Source organism: Rousettus aegyptiacus, unplaced genomic scaffold (genome assembly GCF_014176215.1).
Source record: "Rousettus aegyptiacus isolate mRouAeg1 unplaced genomic scaffold, mRouAeg1.p scaffold_m13_p_1, whole genome shotgun sequence".
In the NCBI taxonomy this organism is placed as follows: domain Eukaryota; kingdom Metazoa; phylum Chordata; class Mammalia; order Chiroptera; family Pteropodidae; genus Rousettus; species Rousettus aegyptiacus.
This window is the reverse complement of record NW_023416284.1, coordinates 176157589-176178662: the sequence shown is the minus strand read 5'-3', so window position 1 is coordinate 176178662 and position 21074 is coordinate 176157589. Positions and strand designations below refer to the sequence as shown.

The following is a 21074-nucleotide window of genomic DNA, read 5'->3' as shown; positions in this document are numbered from 1 at the left end:
TCTCTTTAGATATTCCAGGTAGCCCCTGCTCCACAGCATTTGCCTTACTATTCCCTGTGCCCAGCATCCTCTTCCCCTACATACCATACCTGTATGGCACATTCTTGCTTTATATTTTTACTCAAAGGTCACCTTCCTGGTGAGGCCTTCTATAAACACCATATTTAAAACTGGACCTCCCACAAGAATATTCCTTACTTCTTTTTCTCCATAGCACTAACTACCACCCAAAACACCATACGTCTTATATAGTAATGTATTTATTATCCATCTATGCCTACTGGAATACAAGTCCCACAAGGGCAATGATTTTTGTGTGTTTTGTTCATTGCTGTGTCCCAGAACTTAGACCAATACTTGTTTCATAGTAGATGCTCAGGAAATATTTGTTGACTATATGAAAATTGAGCAAGCAGAAATTTAGGATCGACCCTATATTATTTATTTGAGTACTCAGCTGGCACTGTAAATGGGCATTTGCCTAGATTTCTGTAAAATAAACAGGTTCTATAGAGCACAGCACTGAACAAAGAATACAGACTTCCAAGTCACATGGAATTGTCTCTGAACCCCAGTTCTACACCCAACCGTTGTGTGGTTAAAAAATTGCTCAACCCATTGAGTGTCAGATTCCTCTTCGGTGAAATGGAATAACGATAACAATAATAATAGCAGTAGTAATAATATCTACTTTCCAAACTCGGTGTAGAGTAGAGACAATCCAGAGCGAGCACCCAGCACAGAGCCCAGTATAAACTCATGCTCATGAAATGACTGTCATTGTGATTGTTATTATCACTATTATTATTTGGGGGGGGAGGGGCAGTGAGGTGGAGCAAAACTTCTGGATAGTGGCATCTTCTTGGAAAATTGTTCTAAACCACTGCAAACAGAATGATTTGTTTCTACGTACTTTGTGTGAATTGGGAAAGTGTGTTCTCTAAAAGAATTTTTAATGTTCTGTGACCCAACAACAATGTCAAAGGCATAGAGCCAGAAGAAGTCCATTTCTGTCCTAGGTCCTGGAATCTGAACAGTGAGGGCAATAAGGCAGGATTATTGACAATTTACACCTCTCTTTGGTCAACTGGGCAAGCAAAGCTGCAGAGAAAATTGTCACACCTGACAACCTAACTCCACTGAGATTCTGGCATGATCCTGCTCACATGTCCCTGCTGGATATTTGAGGGATCTTTACAACAGCAGAGCCCTACCCACAGCTGAATTAAGTGGAGGCCAGAAAAATTAGGCCACAAATTAAGAGAATAAACTGCTCTTAATGAGGCTATTGTGTGCCAAAATCAAATTGTTTTATAGCAATGTAAAATATTGCAACAAAATAAATAATAAATAAGCCCAATGGCTTAAAAAATTCTCTTTCATTAGTTTGGATATTTTGGGCAACACATTTAACGGACCTCTTTCAGAAGCTTCTCTTCATGAAAAACAGTGTGAAAACCACTGGGACAAATAATTATTTTCTAATCTTGAGTGCTTTATAACAGTAAAGGACAAGGAAGACAGATCTATAATATGAAGTCAGCCATGTCCTTAGACTCCTAAAGTCTCTTAAACATGTCAATTGAAGTGCAACTGTACTAACAAAACTCCCTTCCCAATTAGAGCCTCCAATGACTTGAGCACAATACTGATTAAAGTAAGACATTTCTTTCCCAAAATAAGAGATTGTCCTAATTAATCATGCATCAGGAAACATACTCTAGACACTGGGGTTTTGAGATAAAGTCTCTATTTCTTGGTTGTGCCTGGCACTCCGGATTTAGATTTTAGAACGTGAGCAACTTCAGGCCTCTCAAAAGCTCATGGGTGTTTATCCAGAGTCCCTCACCTGCTGTCATAGGCAATTCCACCAGTGGAATGAGACTCAGCAAGCACAGCCATCTGAGGCATCTGTGGGAGAAATTCATTCTCCACCCATGAGTGTCAAGAGGCGGAGCCTTGGGCTGAGTATAAGAGAAGATGTTAATACACGGTATTAATTTTGTGCATTGTTATTATTATTCATTGTTACATCATTTTTTTTTTCAGTAGGTGCTTTCGATGATTCCACCCTGATAAAAAACAATTACTATAGGAGAATTATTATAGCAATGGCAAAACAGTCTCAGTTCTCAGAACACTCTCCGTTCTGGGGCACCCCTGTCAGAATCGCTGAGTCTTCTGCCCCAAGTTCGCCAGCAGTGTTTAAAATCTCACCCGCTGCAGCCACAGCCTCTGCCCCCCTCTCCCAGCCTCACTGCCGTGGGACTCCTCTCTCCTGGAGTGACCACCAGGCCTTAATATTCTCACCCACCCTCCGAGCCAGGCATGGTGCTGCTCCGGGCCAAGGCCTCTGTCCTGAGGTGGGTGTGAATGCCTCCCCAGAAAACTAGATTTATGATCCAGTCATATTTTCTAAGGTGATTAGTTTTTTTCCCCACATCCCTCCTGCCCTCTGAACGCTGCATTCAAAAGTCAGTGATCTAGTTGAAGTTTGTTGTCATATGAAGTTATGAACTTTTCGGTTCTGTAGGAACCAGGGGGTGCCCATCAACAGGTTACCTGAGTTTATAGGACAAGCCATATTGCATTTGAAACAGAGACAGAGATAGAGATAGAGATAGAGATAGAGATAGAGAGATAGAGACATATAGTGAGTGACAGTGTATATGACCAGGACATAATGACAGCATTTTCAACCTTCCTTAAAACTCATTCTAATGTCCATGTTTCTGTAGATGTCTATGTTCACATACCTCCTCTGTATATATGTGTACGTATGTATCATGTGTGTGTGTGTATGTGTGTAAACGCACTGTACTATTCTCACCAAAAATTCTCTCTCTGGCAATGCCATCCATACTCATGGCTTCCGTTTATCACCTATAAAAGGGGACTCACTGGTATATACCTGCGGCCCGGACATCTCCCCTGAGCGTAGTCCTGTCTTATCTGATACCTTCTCAAGCTGAACACATGTCATTTTATCGTCTTGCTTCCTCTTCCCATGGAGCACAGTGGAATTAAGCGGACCCTCCTCAAATGTCCTCTCTTGTGCCACCAGCCGCTGAGCAGTATAAAACTGAAACATGAGTCACCCTTTTCCCTTCTTTCTCATTCACCCTCGATGTCCAGTCTATCACCAAATACTGTGTATGTTATCATGCCTTTCTCTGGCTTAGCACATCGCCTCCATCTCCTCTAACACTGTTATAGTCCAAGCCACACGGGAGTCCAAATATGATGCTTTTCATTGCAGTGGATCAAAGCAGGATCTAAAGTTAGGAACATAAAGTCAAAATGACCCATATTCTAAAGACACCAGAAAAGATGCGGGGGTCAGATACCTCCTCAGGGTTTACTAAGAAGCATCTAAAAACAGTTGAACCCTCCAGCCATGATCCCCCTGCCTTCCTCCAGTCTATAAAAGCAAATGCCTATGAGGGGGAAGAGGATTCAAGGAGAACAGAAGTTATAATTAGAGAAGAGTTCTGTAGTTTTGTGAACCACCGATCACCCACGAACACCATCCTTATCGCCAGAGTGTCAGGTAAAGAGTCTGAAAGGTGGCTTCTCATTGGCTTTCTCTCTCTCTCTCTTTTTGTTTTGTTTGTTTATATGCTAATTACGATCATTTGGGTGAAGAGAAAAAGAACTGGGAAGAGATGTCAAATCAGAGATGTGGCCATTTTCTTTTGAATCTCCACGTTTGTTTTGAGTAAGGATGAATAAGTGTTCCATGGGTCCGGCAAACTCCACGGAAGCTACTTGCACGTGAGTCGTGTAGCCAGCACCTCAGGCAGGAAGCCTGGCTGGCTGCCGGAAACGGAAAAGCCCGCAGCAAGAAGGTATGGGTGGGATATGAGAGATGGGAGTGAGAGCAGCCAAGCAATTAGGCAGTGAGAAGGCCCTGAGAATACTACGTAAAGAACTCGCACGTGTATTCCATCAAATAAAATGGCACTTAGACGTCTGCCCCTCAGGGAATGTCTTCAACCCATTAGAATTCACCAGAGAAACAATAACGGGCAAGAGAGGAAACCACCAGCATTTGAAAAGGCATTTGACTCCTTTTCTCCTAATCCCATCTCCATATTCTCAACATGCCAAGGGAGGAAAGGGTAACAAAAAGGGGAGGTGTGAAAGTGGGGCACCGCCCCGTCATTTCTGCAGGTTTCTCCGTGCCAGAGCCTGGATGCCGCTGAGAGGCAGAGGGGAGGAAAGGATTAAAGTCACATGAGACCGAAGTTTTAAATAGGCCAATGTGAACTGAACCAAATGACTGACAGTGCCCAATAGGTATGGGTTTGTCAGAGGTCTCTAAGAGATAGTAAAACAAGATCTAACGGGGTTTATTTGAAGAAAGAAAGACGAGAAAACAAAACTTATGTTTCACAATTATACTTAGTTAATCATAGACCTTTTAATACACTAGATGTAAAAGCTACTAGCACCTTTCAACTCGGCCACTATATTAAATTACTAGTAAGTCTAACAGCAAGCATGCCAGTCGCCCTTAGTTGTGTGGTCTCGTAAGAAAAGTAAATCTAACCACGGTACTCTCCCATGTCTAATTAAAACCCTTCATTTTAATACCTATTATTATTAAAAACAAGATATAATGTTTTACCTTGAACCATGAAGATCTACAATCTTTTGATGCCACTTAAAATCTCAGCATCATGTTGTTCCAAGCTCTCTTTTGTAGCTATTTATTCCAGCTTTCTTTCAATTCTTCCTACTTGTCATGCTCCCTTATACCACAGTACCTTTGCAATGTTCTTCTCCCTGAATTTGTCCCACATTTTGCCCAGTTAACTCCTAATCTTCCTTCATATCCCAGCTCAAATATCCTCTCCTCAAAGCATCCTTTCCAGCTGGCTAGGTTATGTCCAATGATTAAAACTTTCATAGTGCTACTGATAACTCCTGTTATTTCTCAAAGGTGCACTTTTATATTTGTTTATGTGGTTATTTAAATTAGGTTTCCCTCTGTAATCTCTTCCTCCCTACCCCGCAACATTATATTCTATGATGGCAGAGACCATGTGTATTCATACTCACTTTTATATCCCAACTCTCTAATGCAGTGTTGGACACATAGTATAAAATAAGTCAACGTTTGACTAATTAAAGAATTATAAAAACAATAGCTACTAAATAAAAGATTCTGTAGTTCATCAGCAACTTTTCTTTTAATTAATCTTAATTAATTATTGAACGTGCTAGTATTCGTCAATATTTTGTTCAGTTGGTCAAAAGCTATAACGGCTTGAAAAGTTGACACTGAACCTCAAGATGCAGATAAGATCTCAAGTTTTAAGACTTCGATCCAAGTGTCTCGGGTCATCGAGATGCTGCTCCCTCAGCATCCTCGGGTTAAAACTAAGAAGCACTCGGATAAACCCATTAGGGAACAAACAGCGAAAAACAGAAGACAAAAAACACGCAGACCCACTGACAGGATCCATTTCCCAATACTAAATGGAAAGAAAGGAGACCAGTAAAGGCACTCCAACAGTGAGTGTATGGTAAGTCCCCAGTAAACGTTAGAAAATTACTATAATTTTCATATGTGCAAAACATTTTTGTTTGCAATAAAGTATATGATGATGTGCAAAATTCAATTGCTATTTCTTTCATGTTTAATTTTCTATTATTACTAATTTAAATATTACTAATTAAAAATATGACTCATTTAAAAATTCTGATAAACCTAATTTTTTATATCTTGAATGGCAGACTTATCAAAAGGTCAAACTATTTTTTTGCATTTTTCTTTTTCTTTTTCTTACATTTTAAAGAAATTAATGATATGCTGCTTTATTAGAATTCAGAGACAACATTAGATTGGCTTAATTCATCTTCTATTTCAATCAGAAACAGTTGAATTTTATGGACACAAAGCAGCCAACCTTCCCAGCACTAGGCAACACATGGAAAACCACTTAGATTTTTCCAAAATCATTGGTTGATAGAAACTATCATGGCTCATCAGTATCAGTGCTTCTGATACTGAAGCAAAGGCAATCCTAAATGAAGTTATTCTTAGTGTGAAATTAGCTGCTCACCTTTGGGAATATCATTTGGAAAATTACCTAATGTTTTTAAGGTTATTCTTACAGTGATTAAATAATTTTCAAATGGCTGCTCCAGGCTGATTTTTTTTTTTTTAAGAAAGAACTTCACTATTTTTCAACCCCAGAATGTCATCCTTAATCTATAAAATAGATCATAAACTAAGACATTAAAGTAAAAGCCAAACCTTATATGTACATCAAAGGTTCAGTCTGTGCCAAATAGTGACAAACTTTAAAAAGGAAAAGAAAAAAGCCAGCACTCTGGGATATAAGTGCTTTAATCCTTTACTAAAAACTCTTTGATTTAAACATGTGGTCTGAGCACTGCAGGCCCAGGAATACCACATAATTAAAAACACATTTAAGGCAGGAGTTTCTAAAAGACGTATTTATGCAATCCTCTATTTTACTTAATCCAAAAGAATGTATATAATCTTATTTTAAATATTAACAATCATTATGGAAACTATAGGTTGGATATGGAAGTGATAGTTTTTTATTAATTTTTGTTGACACTAGCAAGGTTAATAATTAGGATTTAGTTTAATTGAAAATGGCTGATTGCTTATCAGGATTTTTTTTCTTGATTTCTGAAGTAAGCAATAATCCAAAATGACCACCCCATGTTATATTAGTCATGATTTTTCTATTTCATGATTGTATCAATATATTTTATGAAAAGAAAAATATATTTTTGTGATTACTACTATATAAGGTCATTAAACCTAATACGACTGTTAAAACATAATAAGAATGGCATGTTTTCTTTCTACAAGAGAAGCCTGCAAATCCATCCAAATAATATAGAGTGGGTTGGCATGCAGGGGTTGGTTAAGAAGGCAGAGAAGTGGTTGAGACCCCTGTACGAAAATATGATGTTCATGACTCATTGTCAGGAAACCATGCTCTTTAAATTTCAATAATGGTGATGAGTTTGTCCTGAGTCATCCACACTCTTGCCCAGATGTTTCTGTGACTAAGTGCTTAATTTTCAACAAGTGCTTTCAGCAAAGCAAACACATAGCATAAGATATTTATATCAATTTATAATGTTTATAAAAATCAACAATGTATCAAATTACTATAATTTCTAAACCATCACTTATAAATATGTACAGCTTTGCTCCAAAGAACAATTGAGGCCACCAACATTTTTCAGCATTAGTGACTAACGACTCTTCCTCTCTGCCTTCCAGCAGCTCAACAGGGACTCTAAGTCACCAGTAGCTTTAAAGGACAATTTCATATTACTAGTTACTGGGGTTATTTTCTGCTATTCCCAATCCATTTAGGGCCACATATATTTTTCTCCTTCATTCCACAAGATAGAAAGCTAAAAGGATTTTCCAATTTGGCTGCATGCTTGTAGGCAGTAAAGATGTATGATAAGACATTCATTTCACATTAGGTTGTATGGTTTCCTCTTAAAGGGAAATTGTTCAAGGATTGGGTCATGATAATGACTACTTTGTCTCTACTTATCAGTATGTTCTAATCAATGAAGACAAAGAAAGTGGATTAATTTTACAAATAACCCGAAAATTATAATTCATATCTATATAAGTCATAAGTACTTGTATAAATACAAACTTTATGATTAAAATACTTTTTTGAGAACAGAGGCCAACTCTGTCTCCTTAGGGTGGTATGCAAAGAAATATAAACTGAGGCAAAAGAATTCTTTTAGGGAGACTAGGCTTAAGAACAGAGAACACAGTCAGCACCATGTAATTACGGGATTCTGAAATATTAGGCAAGGCCAAGTCACATGTTTTTTAAAGGATTGTTACAACCAAACAGAGCTGGCTCTTTTCCATAAAGTACACTGGGGAAACCTTAGCCCTAGTCAGTCTCTCTACAGACCTCACAGTCAGTGAGGAAACCAGCTGAAACTCTGAAAGGAGAAAATAAAAGACAACAGACACCGGAAACCGAGTGGATCTTTTCAGAAATCATTATGTCGCAAGACCAGTATAAATTTCAGTAGCCTTATTAAAGACTCTCCTCTAAAAGGCATACAGGGATGTATAAGTTGACTGACTTTTATCAAAAATGAGTTTGGCATTATAACATGAAGTCCTCAAGGCCTTCTTTCTTGCCCTTTCTTGCCCTGCTCTATTTATATTGATTGTCCAATAAATGGAGCTCATATAAGAAAAACATCAAGATATGTTTAGCATAGTTGATACTAGTAGTGGATTTATAGTAACCTGCATGTCTACCTGATTTGTCAATGTAATGTCTTAAAACTAGAAAGTTTAATTTTGGAAAGAAAGAGGCTCTGTTTAGAATGGTAGATGCATCGCGGAAAGCTAATTCTTATCCCATTGTCTTTTCTATTGTAGTAAATAAAATGCATAAAGAAAATTTGCCATCATATAGACTTATAAAAATATTTTTAAACAGATGGCATTATCACATCTGCATTTTGAAAAACCCTTCAAGGGAGTAATATTGATAGTGGCTCTAAGTGCAAAGAGGACGAGATCAATTAAAAGGCTATTTGAATTAACTTAGGTTAACAAGAGCCTAAGACTAGAGGTCAACTGTTTCATTTGTGCCCTACGCCATTACAACTCCTTACTCTTTCACTGATCTTGGTAAAAATTAAAATAAAAGGCAAGAAAGTAATCATTCAAAGTGACCGGGTAGAGGCAATATTCGTGAACACTGCAAGGAGTTGGGTGGAGCAAAGACCAGCCCAAAGCAGTGTTTTAGAAAACACGGTAGAGAAACGAATCTCTGAACCTTAACACTTTTAATGAGGGCCATGAGAATATCCTGATTTTGCCTCTGGGTGGAGAAGCAGCTGTCGAAAAGAGAAGAATGGAAAGAAAAGAGCTCGGAAAGCAACAGTAGAGACAAGCAGTGATGTGGACTCAAAGAATCACTGCAAATCATTGCAAATTTGAGTAATCGATGTACTCCTGTTCACCAAAAAGTGAATCGTGAGATGATTCTTCATAGAGGTGTGTAATGGGAAAGCTGGGCACCATACTTCTACTTGGCTCCATTGTTTTATTTGAAAGATTGAACATTCCCAGACCACCAGACACACTCATACTCAAAGAGAAATTAAAAAACACAACGACTATCCAAGATAATTGATTGCTATATTATCATCCTCTTAGGATTGTCAGTTCTAAGACCTACTCCCATTATTTCTACTCTTTTCTGTTTTTATATTTCATTAACTTTCAAGTACTCACAAAGATTGAACATTTAGGATTTCATTACCACACAAATATTCTAATCTTTATTTTTAAAGTTACTAAAACTGGATTTTATTGATGCAAGTTTTCACTATGATTTCTCCTCTATGTTGTAAGAATATTTGGAAGGGACAGGGGTCAAGAACATAATGAGCGCAGCTTTAGAGACAGATCTTTTTAGTTTCCTGTGTAGACTGTATTCAAGTAGAATCCAGTTAAACAACTCAAAGAAACTTTAGCATTACATGCAAGAATAGCACAGGAAAACAATCATAAAAAAGGAGAATAGCATCTTCACAGAAATTAAACCTCAACTGGGCCAACCATTATTTTTTCTCCCTACAAGACCAGTATAAATTTCAGTAGCCTTATTAAAGACTCTCCTCTAAAAGGAGTCTCCTAATTTTTAAAGTTGTTTCCTTCTTTAAAAATTAACATTACAAAATCAATATTCTAATTTAAACATAAAAGTATCCAATTCATTTTTGAATATTTTTATTGTGGTAAAGTATACATATAACATAATATTTGACATTTTAACCATTTCTAAAATGTATGATTCAGTGGCATTAATTACATTCACATTGTTATGCAACCATCACCATTTCCAAAACATTTTCATCACCCCAAATAGTACTCATTAAACACTAACTCCTCATTCCTCCCCATTCTATCTCCTGACAACCTCTAATCTACTTTCTCTCTCTGTGAAATTGCCTAATCTAGATATTTCATACGAGCAGAATCATACAATATTTTGTCATTTTACATCTGGTTTATTTCCCTTAGCAGAATGTTTCCAAGGTTAATGTATGTTTTAGCATGTGTCAAAATTACATTAATTTTTACAGCTAAATAAAATTCTATTGCATGTGTGTACCATATTTTGTTCGTGGTAGATGTAAAGTAACATCTTATTATGATTTTGATGTGCATTTCCCTAATGACTAATGTCCATTTATTTGTGAAAACTACATTTAATAAAGTAATTAATATTTATGTTTCTAAATATTTATTTCTGGTCTTTTATTTTCTAAGGTGAACTTTAATACGTATCCTTAGAGCAATATTTTAAAAATGTATTTTAAAGGGAAGAATAAACTTATTGGCATTTTTTCTCCATTTGTACTATATTCTAGAGCCAAATCCAGCAATGTTTTGATGAAAAAATATGGTTTTAACTTTTTAAGTACAAATATTCATGGAGCATTTCAAACAAAACCGATAACAGCAGAGAACACATTATGTCCAGATATTGTTAAACTCTTTAGTAAAAACTTCTTATTCACCTGATTTAAATATTATATAACACAGTTTTGGTTCTATGATAGACCCTTCAAAGATTATATGTATAAATATATCTGTATGCCTTTTTCCTTGTATTATCTTCTTGATCAAACTGCATTACTACTTTTTGAAAATCTAGCTGTATTTTTAAATACTTTAAGAATATTGTCTGATACACACAATTTTGTAAGATATGAATAAAAACATTTGCCTATTTTCATACTTAGCTCTATTTCTAATTCATGCTTGTTTTCATAGTCTTATTTTATTTTTCTCAAAGTATAAAAATTAAAATTTATTTTTAAGAGCTGTTGGACATGACACACAAGAATTATCATACTTTAAACATAAGCTGAGTGATTCTAAAATTATGATGTGTCTATTACTTGGTAATTAGCCTGTAATTTCAAATCCAGTGGTTTTAAAGCATTAAATTCTGTACTCTGTGTAGACTTGCACATTACTTGTTTTTAATATGAAGATAAATTTTGTTTCCAAATAATTTTTTATTTTCACAATTTATTCTCCATGAAAGTATATATTAATTTGGTATTTTTTCTTAATTTCCTAATTCATACTAGTATAGAAAGAAAAATTAGTAGTGGATAAATATGCTATGACTGAGTTATATTCAACCATGTGATGACTATTAAATTAATATTTCTCATTTCTTAGCAGCATTCCATTAAAAGTTCTAAAATAAGAAGTAATGGAAGCTTTTCTGTTTTCTCTTTTTAAAATGAGAGTCACTTAGGAAAGGGATTGCCGATTTATCTTTAAGCTTTTTCTCTTATCTTTTTCCAACAGTCATGCTCACCAACAAACCTCTCCCACTCAAAAGCATTGAAATAGACATGCTGAAATGTGAAAAGGATATATGTCCCTGGTATGAAAACAGAAGTGGGTTGCTTCACTTCCATCTCCTTCTGGAGGATTAAACTGATACTAATCCTGAAAAATACACAGAGAAAAATCTCCTTTCCCAAAACATACACTCACACTCAGCTTGTTTTAGTAGTAGGGGAAGGGATTATTGAGCAGCTCTAACTATGAAAAAAGGGAAAGAAATTTTTAATTGCTAAGATAATAGTTTAAAACATAAATTATTATTGGTTAGTTGGGAACATTTATTGTCCAGAAGACCCTAATAATTCCCTTTACTAACAATTCTTCAAGTAATAGAGGGAATTAATTGACAGAATAATCACTAAGACAGCAAATCGGCTGAAATAGCTGGCCTAAAAATTAAAAACTGCCAAGCCCTGTACTCTGGTCTTGACTAGACTTACTTCTACCAATGAGGAGAAAAATATATCTCAATAACATGTAAACTTTTGAGTTCCTGAATAGCATGTGCAGTCATATTAACAACAATAAAAATAAACATGAATGAAAACATAAACATAGAGTAATATTTGCCTTTAATCTTAAAAAAATGAAAGTTGTGTCTGAGTCTGAGAAACTTAACGCACAAAATGGGATGATGGAACACCACACCACCCTACAATCACTACGCGGAGTTCTCTTAAGGTCCGAGGAGAACACACCTGACGATGTCCTAGAGACCCACACCACCTAACTGACTCCCAACACGAAAGGGTGTTATCCCTCAGGAAGCTCCATTTCTATTAAGCAAGACCACAAGCCCTGTGGACCAAAAGCAGGAAACTCTCCAGCAAGAGCTAGCTCTTCACTAAACTTACTCAGTTGCAAAGAAGAGGTCTTCTAAGTGATACAAAGGTTCTGCTCTCAGCTAAATGTGGTGGGCATCTGAGAAATCTTAAGGAATATGTGGGTACACATACATACATATCCTTCAAAGAATATTGGAGAGCAAGTGGCTGCCATAAAAAGTCAGGTCACTATGAAATATCTAAACCATTCTCTAGCAAAGAGGAGTGTTGGAGTTTTTAAAAAAGCAATCATAATACATCACTTGGAGTTCTCATTTATCATAAAGCAAGCTAAAATAACATTTCTAACTGTCAATCATACAAAAACACTTCTATCTGATCTTGATGAATTGTCATAGATATCTTGAACGGAAATGTATCTCAATGTATTTTTGTGTTTTTAGATACAAGATAGATGTATGATAATAAATGTGCTAAACGATATCTTTTGCTATACCCTATTTAATTTCATTTTTTGATGGTTTATAGAAATACCCCTGGACCTTAAAGGATTTATTTCATTTATCTCCTCTAGCTTCCAGAAAATAAAAAGAACCTCCTCTTTAATATATAAATTATAAAATGTGTAGACTCTTTTTTTCACATCAGGACAGAAAAAAAAATGATATTTTCACTAGGAATCCACAACTTTACTGTGAAGAACTATCTCATGTCTCTCCTGGGGTCAGTTTTCACCTAAAATGGCTGCTTAATCACTGCTCCAGTTTTCTCAATTCTTCACCAGCTACCTCAAAATAACTTTGTCCAGACTCCTGCATCTCAGCTGAGTGTAAATACCTCTCTTAATTCTTCACTGCAGTTAAGATGAGGCTGTGATTTTCAACAAAACTCGATTAATCTGATTCTCTAGCAAAGTCAGAGATACCAAAACTTAGAGGATGGCCCAGGAAACACACACACACACACACACACACACACACACACACACACACGTGCAAAATAACCATTCAAAATGAATTAAGAGTTGGGCTTCCCCAGTCTTCTGCCTGTATTTAGATCAGAAAAGGGAATTGTCCTAGACCTCTGTCCTTATTGAAGGTTGAATAAATATTAAATAACAACATAATCACCATGGTTCACTATATTTATGACATTGTGCTGATGGAGCCCAGTGAGGAGGAAGTAGCATATACCAATACTTTAGGAAAAATATGCATGCCAGAGGATGGATAATAAAGTCTAGGAAAATTCAGGGACCTGCCACTACAACAAGTTTCTAGGTATTCAATGTTTGTCATTTTCTTTTCACATCCCAAATAAAATACATGTTGCTTTATAGCTATACATCCTTCCTGTAGGAGAAAGTCACAACACGTGGTGGCCCTCTTAGACTCTGGAAGTAACATATATACACTGCATATAGATGCCTTGCTCTGACATGTGGTTGACAATTTTGAGTGGGGTCAGTGCAAGAGAAAACTCTAGAACTGGACTCATCTGGGTCAGTGCCAACTGGTCTTTATGAGACATTGTCCATTAATCCATCATGGCATAACAAACAACCTCAAGTCATAATTCCTTAAAATTACAACAATCTATTTAGTAAAATTTGGGTAGGGCTTCATCGAGAAAACTCCTCTTTCTTCTACAAGAGGCCTCACCTGAGAGAAGTCAAATGGCTGAGGGGCTGGAACTACTGAGAGCTGGCTAGGGCATCTCTCCATGTGGCCTCTTCATATGGTCATTCCTCATAGCTTGAGCTTCCCCACAGCGTTGGAGTGATTGAATTTCTTACGCGCTACTTAGGGTTCGAAGTAGGAAAAATGGAATCTGCCAGTTCTTTAAGAGTCTAGACTCAGAGTTGGCTGTGAATCACCTCTGCCATCCTTTATTAATCAAGCAAGATAATAAGCCATCTAAGACTCTAGGGTAGAGGATTAGAATCCTTTTCAATAAGTGTAGTAAAGAATCTGCAACCATCTTTAACCTATGACAGTCAATAGATCCAACAGTGCTCAAATTATCTGTGACTGAACGGATTGCTCTAACAATCCTGTGGAAGGACCTAAATATAAAATCACAGCAGAAGCTATGGACAAAGCCATGCCCTCCTTAGTAAGTAACTGTTTTCTTTTTAAGAAATAGTTTTTGGCTTGCTGTTAAGTTATGATATAGACTTAACACACGTATGTGGAATACCAGGTAATCAAATGACCTGAGAAGCATGTCATCAAGTGGGTGTCATCTGATCTGAAAAACTAAAGTATGGCATGCCTGTCTAACTTTCATTTCCAAGTGGAAGAGGTATATACTTTATCAAGCTTAGGCAGATCTTGAATACAAAATGACAAGGGTGGAGAATTCACATACCCAGGGTGCCTACTCCCGCTGCCTGTCACTTAGCCCTCAGCAAGCACCTGGGCCTCATTCAGAATTCCCTCTGACTGCCAGAGAAGGAAAAACCGTAAGCCTGGTTGACAGATGGTTCTTCATAATATCCCGATATCACACACAAGTGGATTGCTATGGCTCTCCATTTTCCATGTAGAATGGTCCTGAGGGACAACGGGAATGAGAACCCCTCTGACGGGAAGACAGTCAAGCTCCACACTCATTGTTTGTTGTGTTGTCTTGGGTGAATGAGTCTTGCTCTCAAGGTGAGGCAGGAGTGCTGATGTGTGGTTGGTTGGGGACAAGGAGAAGTATGTCTGTTAAGAGAATCTTACTGCGTTCCTCCCACTTCACCCACATGCATTTGTACAAGAGAAGGAAATAATTCAGCAAGCTAGTACGGGCAGGATCATCAAGAGTTCAAATGTCTCAGGAATAAATTTCAAGTCATCTGTCACCTAGAGAAACTGTCCAGTGAAGATATTGGCTAAAAGCAAGGACTATGTCAAATGAGAAGTTAAGAAATTATTATATATAAATATGACCTTAAAATCAGCTTTATAAATGAGGACTATAACAATGAGCCATATTTTTCATTGTTTGTTTATGTTCTTATTTGTATATGATTCCTTTTCCTTTCCTCTCTCATTTTTATCTTTGATATATACAGGATGTGCAAGTAATGATATCTTAGTGCAAAGACTACAGGATGCCAAGATGCTGTTGAATTATGAACTAAAAGAATAATCATAGAGCAGAAATTGATGCAGGAACTGATGAGACTATGCTACTGCTTGCAGAGAGGTTTGTTTTGATTTGTACAAAAATGGATGCATTATGTTAGGCAGTAGCACTTTGAAGTTACTCCGAGGTTATTTGGAATTTTAAATGTTGGAAGATGAGTAGAGGTGACTGTTGAAAAGCCAGAGGGGTTTACCAGGCAGAGAACGTAAATTGGCTCACTCAACACCAACTCCAGCCCTCTTTGAGCTTATCTTCCCGTGTTACAGTGACTAGAAGGAGAATTTGTATATTAACATGCCAAAGGAGAAAAAACATTATTTCAATGATGAAAAAGTAGCATTCTGTAAATATCAACTTGTAGTTACGATTGTTTCAAAGCTCTGAGTCAACAAGAAATAGAAGTTGACTTTCCTAACTTGATAAAAGAATTTACCAACCATGACAGCAAAAAAAAATCACCTTCTGTTGAAATACAGGTACGTGCCTACTGTCACTATGATATTCCAAATTAACCCAATAAAACAGAAAAAAACAAGGTGTAAATATAAAATAAAACAGAAAACTGTGTCACTATTTACAGGTGCTATGTTCATGCACCAAAAAAATAATAGTAATGAAAACGGTTACACCACTATTTAACATTTATCAAGCTCTTACTATATCAGGCACTCTTCTAAGCTGTTTATTTATGTAAAGCAACTCAATAAAAGATATTATAAATAACTACATTCTTTGCCAAAAATAGATTATTTGAATGAAATATTGTAATTTTTTAAAGTCTAGCAAGTAGTTAGATAACATGCATGAAATACACTATGAAATAATGTTCCTGTAAATATGAAATATAAAAAGAAAATATGAAGTAAGAAAGGTCTAATCCCAATATAAGTAAATGTGTAAGTAGCCTAGGAGTAACCAAATAAGTAATGAATAACACTTATATGAAGAAAATTGGAAAATATTATTAAAAGACATAAAAGTACAAATAGAAAGATACACAAATGTTCTACAAGTGGATTAAATATACTCTATATTTAATTTCTCTTCAAATTTATCTATAAATCGATGTAATTCAAATTGACATATTAATAGGATTTTTGCTAAAAATTGGCAAGGTAATTTTAAAATGCATATGAAAAAGTAAATGTATGAGACTAACCAAAAATTAAAGGATAACTAATACAGTGAAGAAAAGGGACTTAGTTTGAAACTATGGTAACTAAATATTTATTTTTAAAGGAATGGACAAATATATCAATGAAAACAACTTTGGAAACAATAGAAATAAACAACACATACACCATCAACAAAAGACGAACCTGCATATAAATGAAAACTTCATATAATACAGAGGCAGCATCACAAATTAGGTCAGATGGAAAAATAAAATAAAATATGCCCAAAGAAATTTATATAAGCAAGTTTAAAAACCAGTTTAAAACTCTCTGAAGAAAATACAGAATATCTCTTTACATCAAGACAAAAAGAAATTTCTTAAACAAGATGTAGGAAGCTCAAATCACAAAGAAAAATGTACTACAAAATTAGCCCATCCCACATGACAAAAGTAACTATAAACATGGTTAAAAAATAAGCAATAGACTGGGGAGATATTTGAAACATATATAACATACAAAAAATTATTTTTCAGAGTATGTAAATAATTTATATACCGAAAAATTTGAGAAAAGACTAAAGCGCACAAATAGGAATTCACTGAAGAAGAAACTCAAAGGGGCAGCAAGTGGATTTTCCGGCTCCTCTGCATTTAGGTTGCATCCATGTAACTGAGTTTTGGCAAAAGAGATGTGGGCAGAAGTGATGACTGCCACCGTGGTTCTGGGAAAAGAAGAAAATGGAATGGAGGAAGAGTGAGAGGGAGGGAAGGAGAAGGAAAAAAGATGGGGGGAAGGAGCAGAAGCAGCTGCCGCCCCCCTCTGTGATTCCCCCAGCTGTCTTCCCCCTGCTGTAACAAGAATAGAAGTGGACATTCAAGATGGCAGGGCTGCAAGATGCTTGTCACCGTCTTACTCATCATTCAAGAAATTGAGAGGTGTGTGTATAATTACCTTTAAAGACAAAAGCGCTAGCCTGGGGGTGCATGCTGCAAGAGGAAGATCCTCTTCAGTCCCCCGAATGGGCACCTGCTCAGGTTGTGGATTCGCTCATCAGCCCCACGACTAGGTGGGTGGCAACACAGCAAGGGCAGGTGACAAGATGCCTTTCTGCTTGCTCAGGAAACTTACCTACGTTTGAGCCAACTTGCTGGTGTCCCAGCCAAGAGGGGGCTGCCCACTTGGTGGGGAGGCTCCAACCACGAGAGTCTGTGGGGAGGCCACCAGTGGCAGGAACTGGTCTGAGAGGGGCTGTGGAAGTGCTGGAGCGGAGGCTGGATCTCAGAGAGAAGGGCACTGTAAGGGGGAGTCCCTGTCCAGCCCTCTTAGCAACCCACGCATGTGCTCACGGACAGCCCGCCCCTGGACGTGTGCCATATAAATGAAAGTGACAGCCCATTAGGGTCTGTCTCCAAAGCACATATAGCCAAGGCGAGAGCAGTGGCCAAGACTAGTGAAGAAAGGGATGTTTGCTCTTTTCCCCACATCTCTCCTCCCTGACTCTCTGACCCAGTGGAGCTGGCGTCCAGCTAGCGAAGGTGGGGGAGGGAGTGACGGAGCAGACTGTGCCCAATCTTCATTCCAAGTCCAATGTGCCAAGAGCCTCTCCTTCAGTGGGAAGTAAAAGAATTTTGAAAAGAATAATTAAAATTTTTAAACAGGGCTGGAGTGAGTTTAATAATGGAAAGTGACCAGATAATTATGGAATCTGCCCAAGATATCATCAAGAAATGGGAAAAAGGAATTTGATAAAGTTTTGCGAGCATTAACTGAAAAAAGAAGACTGCATCAACTTAATATTCCACTTAATTGATACTGCTAAAAAATAAAAAAGTTACGTAGATAGGGAAGTGTCCCATGACCATGTCTAAGCAGGAAAGTGTAAAGTTCAAGATCGAAGATGGTGGGGATTAAAGTCCCTACATCAAGGGCCATGGCGCAGCCATTCTACAACCCTAATTTATCTAAACTTCGGTTTGCTCATGTACAAAACGTAGAGTAAATCTTTAAAAAAAAAAAAAATGTATATTTGTTTGCTCAATTTAAAAAGGGATGAAAATAGTAGCTATTTTATTGGGTTGTAAGGATTAATCAAAAAGGCCCAAAGTAAACACTAGAATGCTTGACACATAGTGAGCACTCATTGCATGTGAACTTTGATGACTGGCTGGGAGTTAAGGAACTCCGGAAGACTTTCTGGAGGTGGTGGCACTTGACCTACAGGATGGATAACAGCATGGAGACAGGCCCAGCCTGAGTGTTGATGTTAAGGGGTTTGGGGACATTCCAGGCAGTGAGAGCAACATAAGCAAAGGAACAAAGTGAGAAACGGGCAGCATCATGATGTTTGAGCTCGCCCATCCCTCCGACGTCACAGTGGTGTACGAACCGTTTGTACAGCGTTGGGGATGGTGTGCAAACATTTTGGTATTGCTGAAGCATAAACTGTTCAGAGGAAAAGGTCTGGAAAAGGGAAGTAAGTGCCAGATCATGAAAAGCCTGGTGAACACTACTCATATCCATGCTCTGCATTCCAGAAAAGGTCCAGACTCTTATGATACATATAAGGTCCTTGTAATCTGGCTCCTGACTACCTTCCAAAATTCAAAAACTCAAGCATGCACAGACAGGTGGATGATTCCAACGCCACCTGCGCGTTCCTGCACACATGAAAGGTCTCACGTCACAGTGCTCTGCTCACACTTTCTTTACTGCTTCAAACGGCCTTACTCTTCATTTATGTGATGAGTTCCTTCTTTCAAATTTAATTTAATTGGTCCCACCAATGGGAAGCCTCATTATTATTTTTATTCGACAAATAAATATTTATTGGGCACTTCTTTACAGATGGCACTGTGCCAGATGCCGAGGCTGCAAATGTGAGCGTGCAAAGTCCCTGCCCACAAAGGGGAAAAGTCTCATGAGGAAGATGGTCAAATAAATAGGCAATTACTAAGCAACGTGATGACTCAGATCAGTACGCGGTGCTCTGAGAGCCCTCGACTCCTAACACAGGCCCTGGGGAGGGTTTCCTTCGTGCCAAGAATTCTCCGATGTTCCTATCACACCCACTTAGATTGCTAGGAGAGGAAGGAGGAGGAAGAGAAGAAAATGGAGATGTGCTGAAACTTATTGTGCTTTAGTACGTGTCAGAAGCAACGATAAAGCTCTTTACATGACTATCTTATGTAATCCTCACAATGGCCCTAAAAGATATCTAATTATTGCTCCCATTTCAAAGATGAAGAAACTAAAGTAACTTGCCAACGCCGCTCAGCTAGTGAGCCGGAGAGCCACAACTCCAGCCCATCAGCTTAACTCCAGTCCCAAGCCGTAAGACACTGCACGACACTCTGTATAGCAGCAAAATGTCTCTATCTTAAAAAGATGATTATAGATTGAGGGCGATTATCACAACTCACTGTAAATATTGCTTACATGTCTGTCTCCTTCGTTAGCCCACGTCCTTCTAGATCCTAGATCATTTAAGCAGAGAGAATAGAGCTTACATATTATTCACCTTCTCTCACAATCTCCAGTAGATAGATGACTCAAAGTTAGCACTCAGTAAATGCTAATTTGACTGCATAAATGCAGATATCAATGAATGAACCCTTAAATGAATGAATTATCTTAGGAACAGGAAAGAACAGAAAACATGGGAAAAGTCACAGAGCTTTAAAGGATGGTGACAGCAGGTAACGGGCAAAGGTCCAGGCCAGGATGGCAAGTTGTCAGCATCCAAGAGGTCCAACGGTCGGCAACAGGCAGATGTCCTGGAAGCTCAGCGGGTCTATGTCAGCAGATTTGGCAGTAGGACGTGGAGGGACAACCAGGAAGGCGGGGGGGGGCTGGCATCAAGGATTTTGGAAGCAGGCAGCTCACAGTGCAGCACTAACGCAGGACCTCATCTCATTTAAGTACTGGAGCAATACAACGGCACTCCAATCCCAGACAACCAAAGTAGGAATTCAAAGGCAAAGCAAACAAACAAAAGGACACGATCTGAAGCCTGGATTCAAGGTCAACGCTGCACCAGCGTGAGAGGCTGATAGATGTAGAGCCAGCAGGCGATGCGTACAGGTATGCATTGCATTCTTTCTGGAATCCCTCTTGCTCTTTGGACGAAGAGGCCCTGCAAGGGCTGTTGGTTAAGCCTGTTTATAGTAATTTATTGGTCTCAGCTGTGGGGACAGGCAGGCTCTGGAAGCAGGAAGTCAAGCACATCATTACTAAAGGAAAGTTTCTGCGATCAGGCCAAAACCAGTGGAGTCATCCTTGATTCCTCAAATTCTTTTATGCCACACTTCCAAACAGTCAGCAAATCCTGTAAATCCTACTTTGAAAATGTATCGAGCATCTGACTACTCCTTAATAATTCCACTGCCATGACTCTGGGCCACGCCCCTGTCATCCGTCCTCACCAACTTAACTGCGGCGGCAGCTCCAGCCCACACTCCTGGCTCCTGCTCTCGCCCCCTCAGTCTATCTAGCCTCAGCCCAGTGGCCAGAGTGATCCTATTCTCATGTCGCTCCATTTTCTATTTGGTTGTTCTTTTCTTATTGATAGTTAACAGTTCTTTACAGAGTCGTGTCACATACACATTGCAA

At 38.0% G+C, this 21074-nt stretch overlaps 1 long non-coding RNA gene across 1 annotated transcript in view; it reads right to left on the bottom strand.

The window, feature by feature from the left end:
* LOC107516522 overlaps positions 1 to 17913 on the bottom strand; it is a 235462-nt gene extending 217549 nt beyond the window's left edge. The window contains exon 1 of the long non-coding RNA XR_001598315.2: positions 17595 to 17913. This is a non-coding gene — a long non-coding RNA (uncharacterized LOC107516522). The remainder of the gene's footprint in view (positions 1 to 17594) is intronic.
* Between the last annotated feature and the right edge of the window lie 3161 nt (positions 17914 to 21074).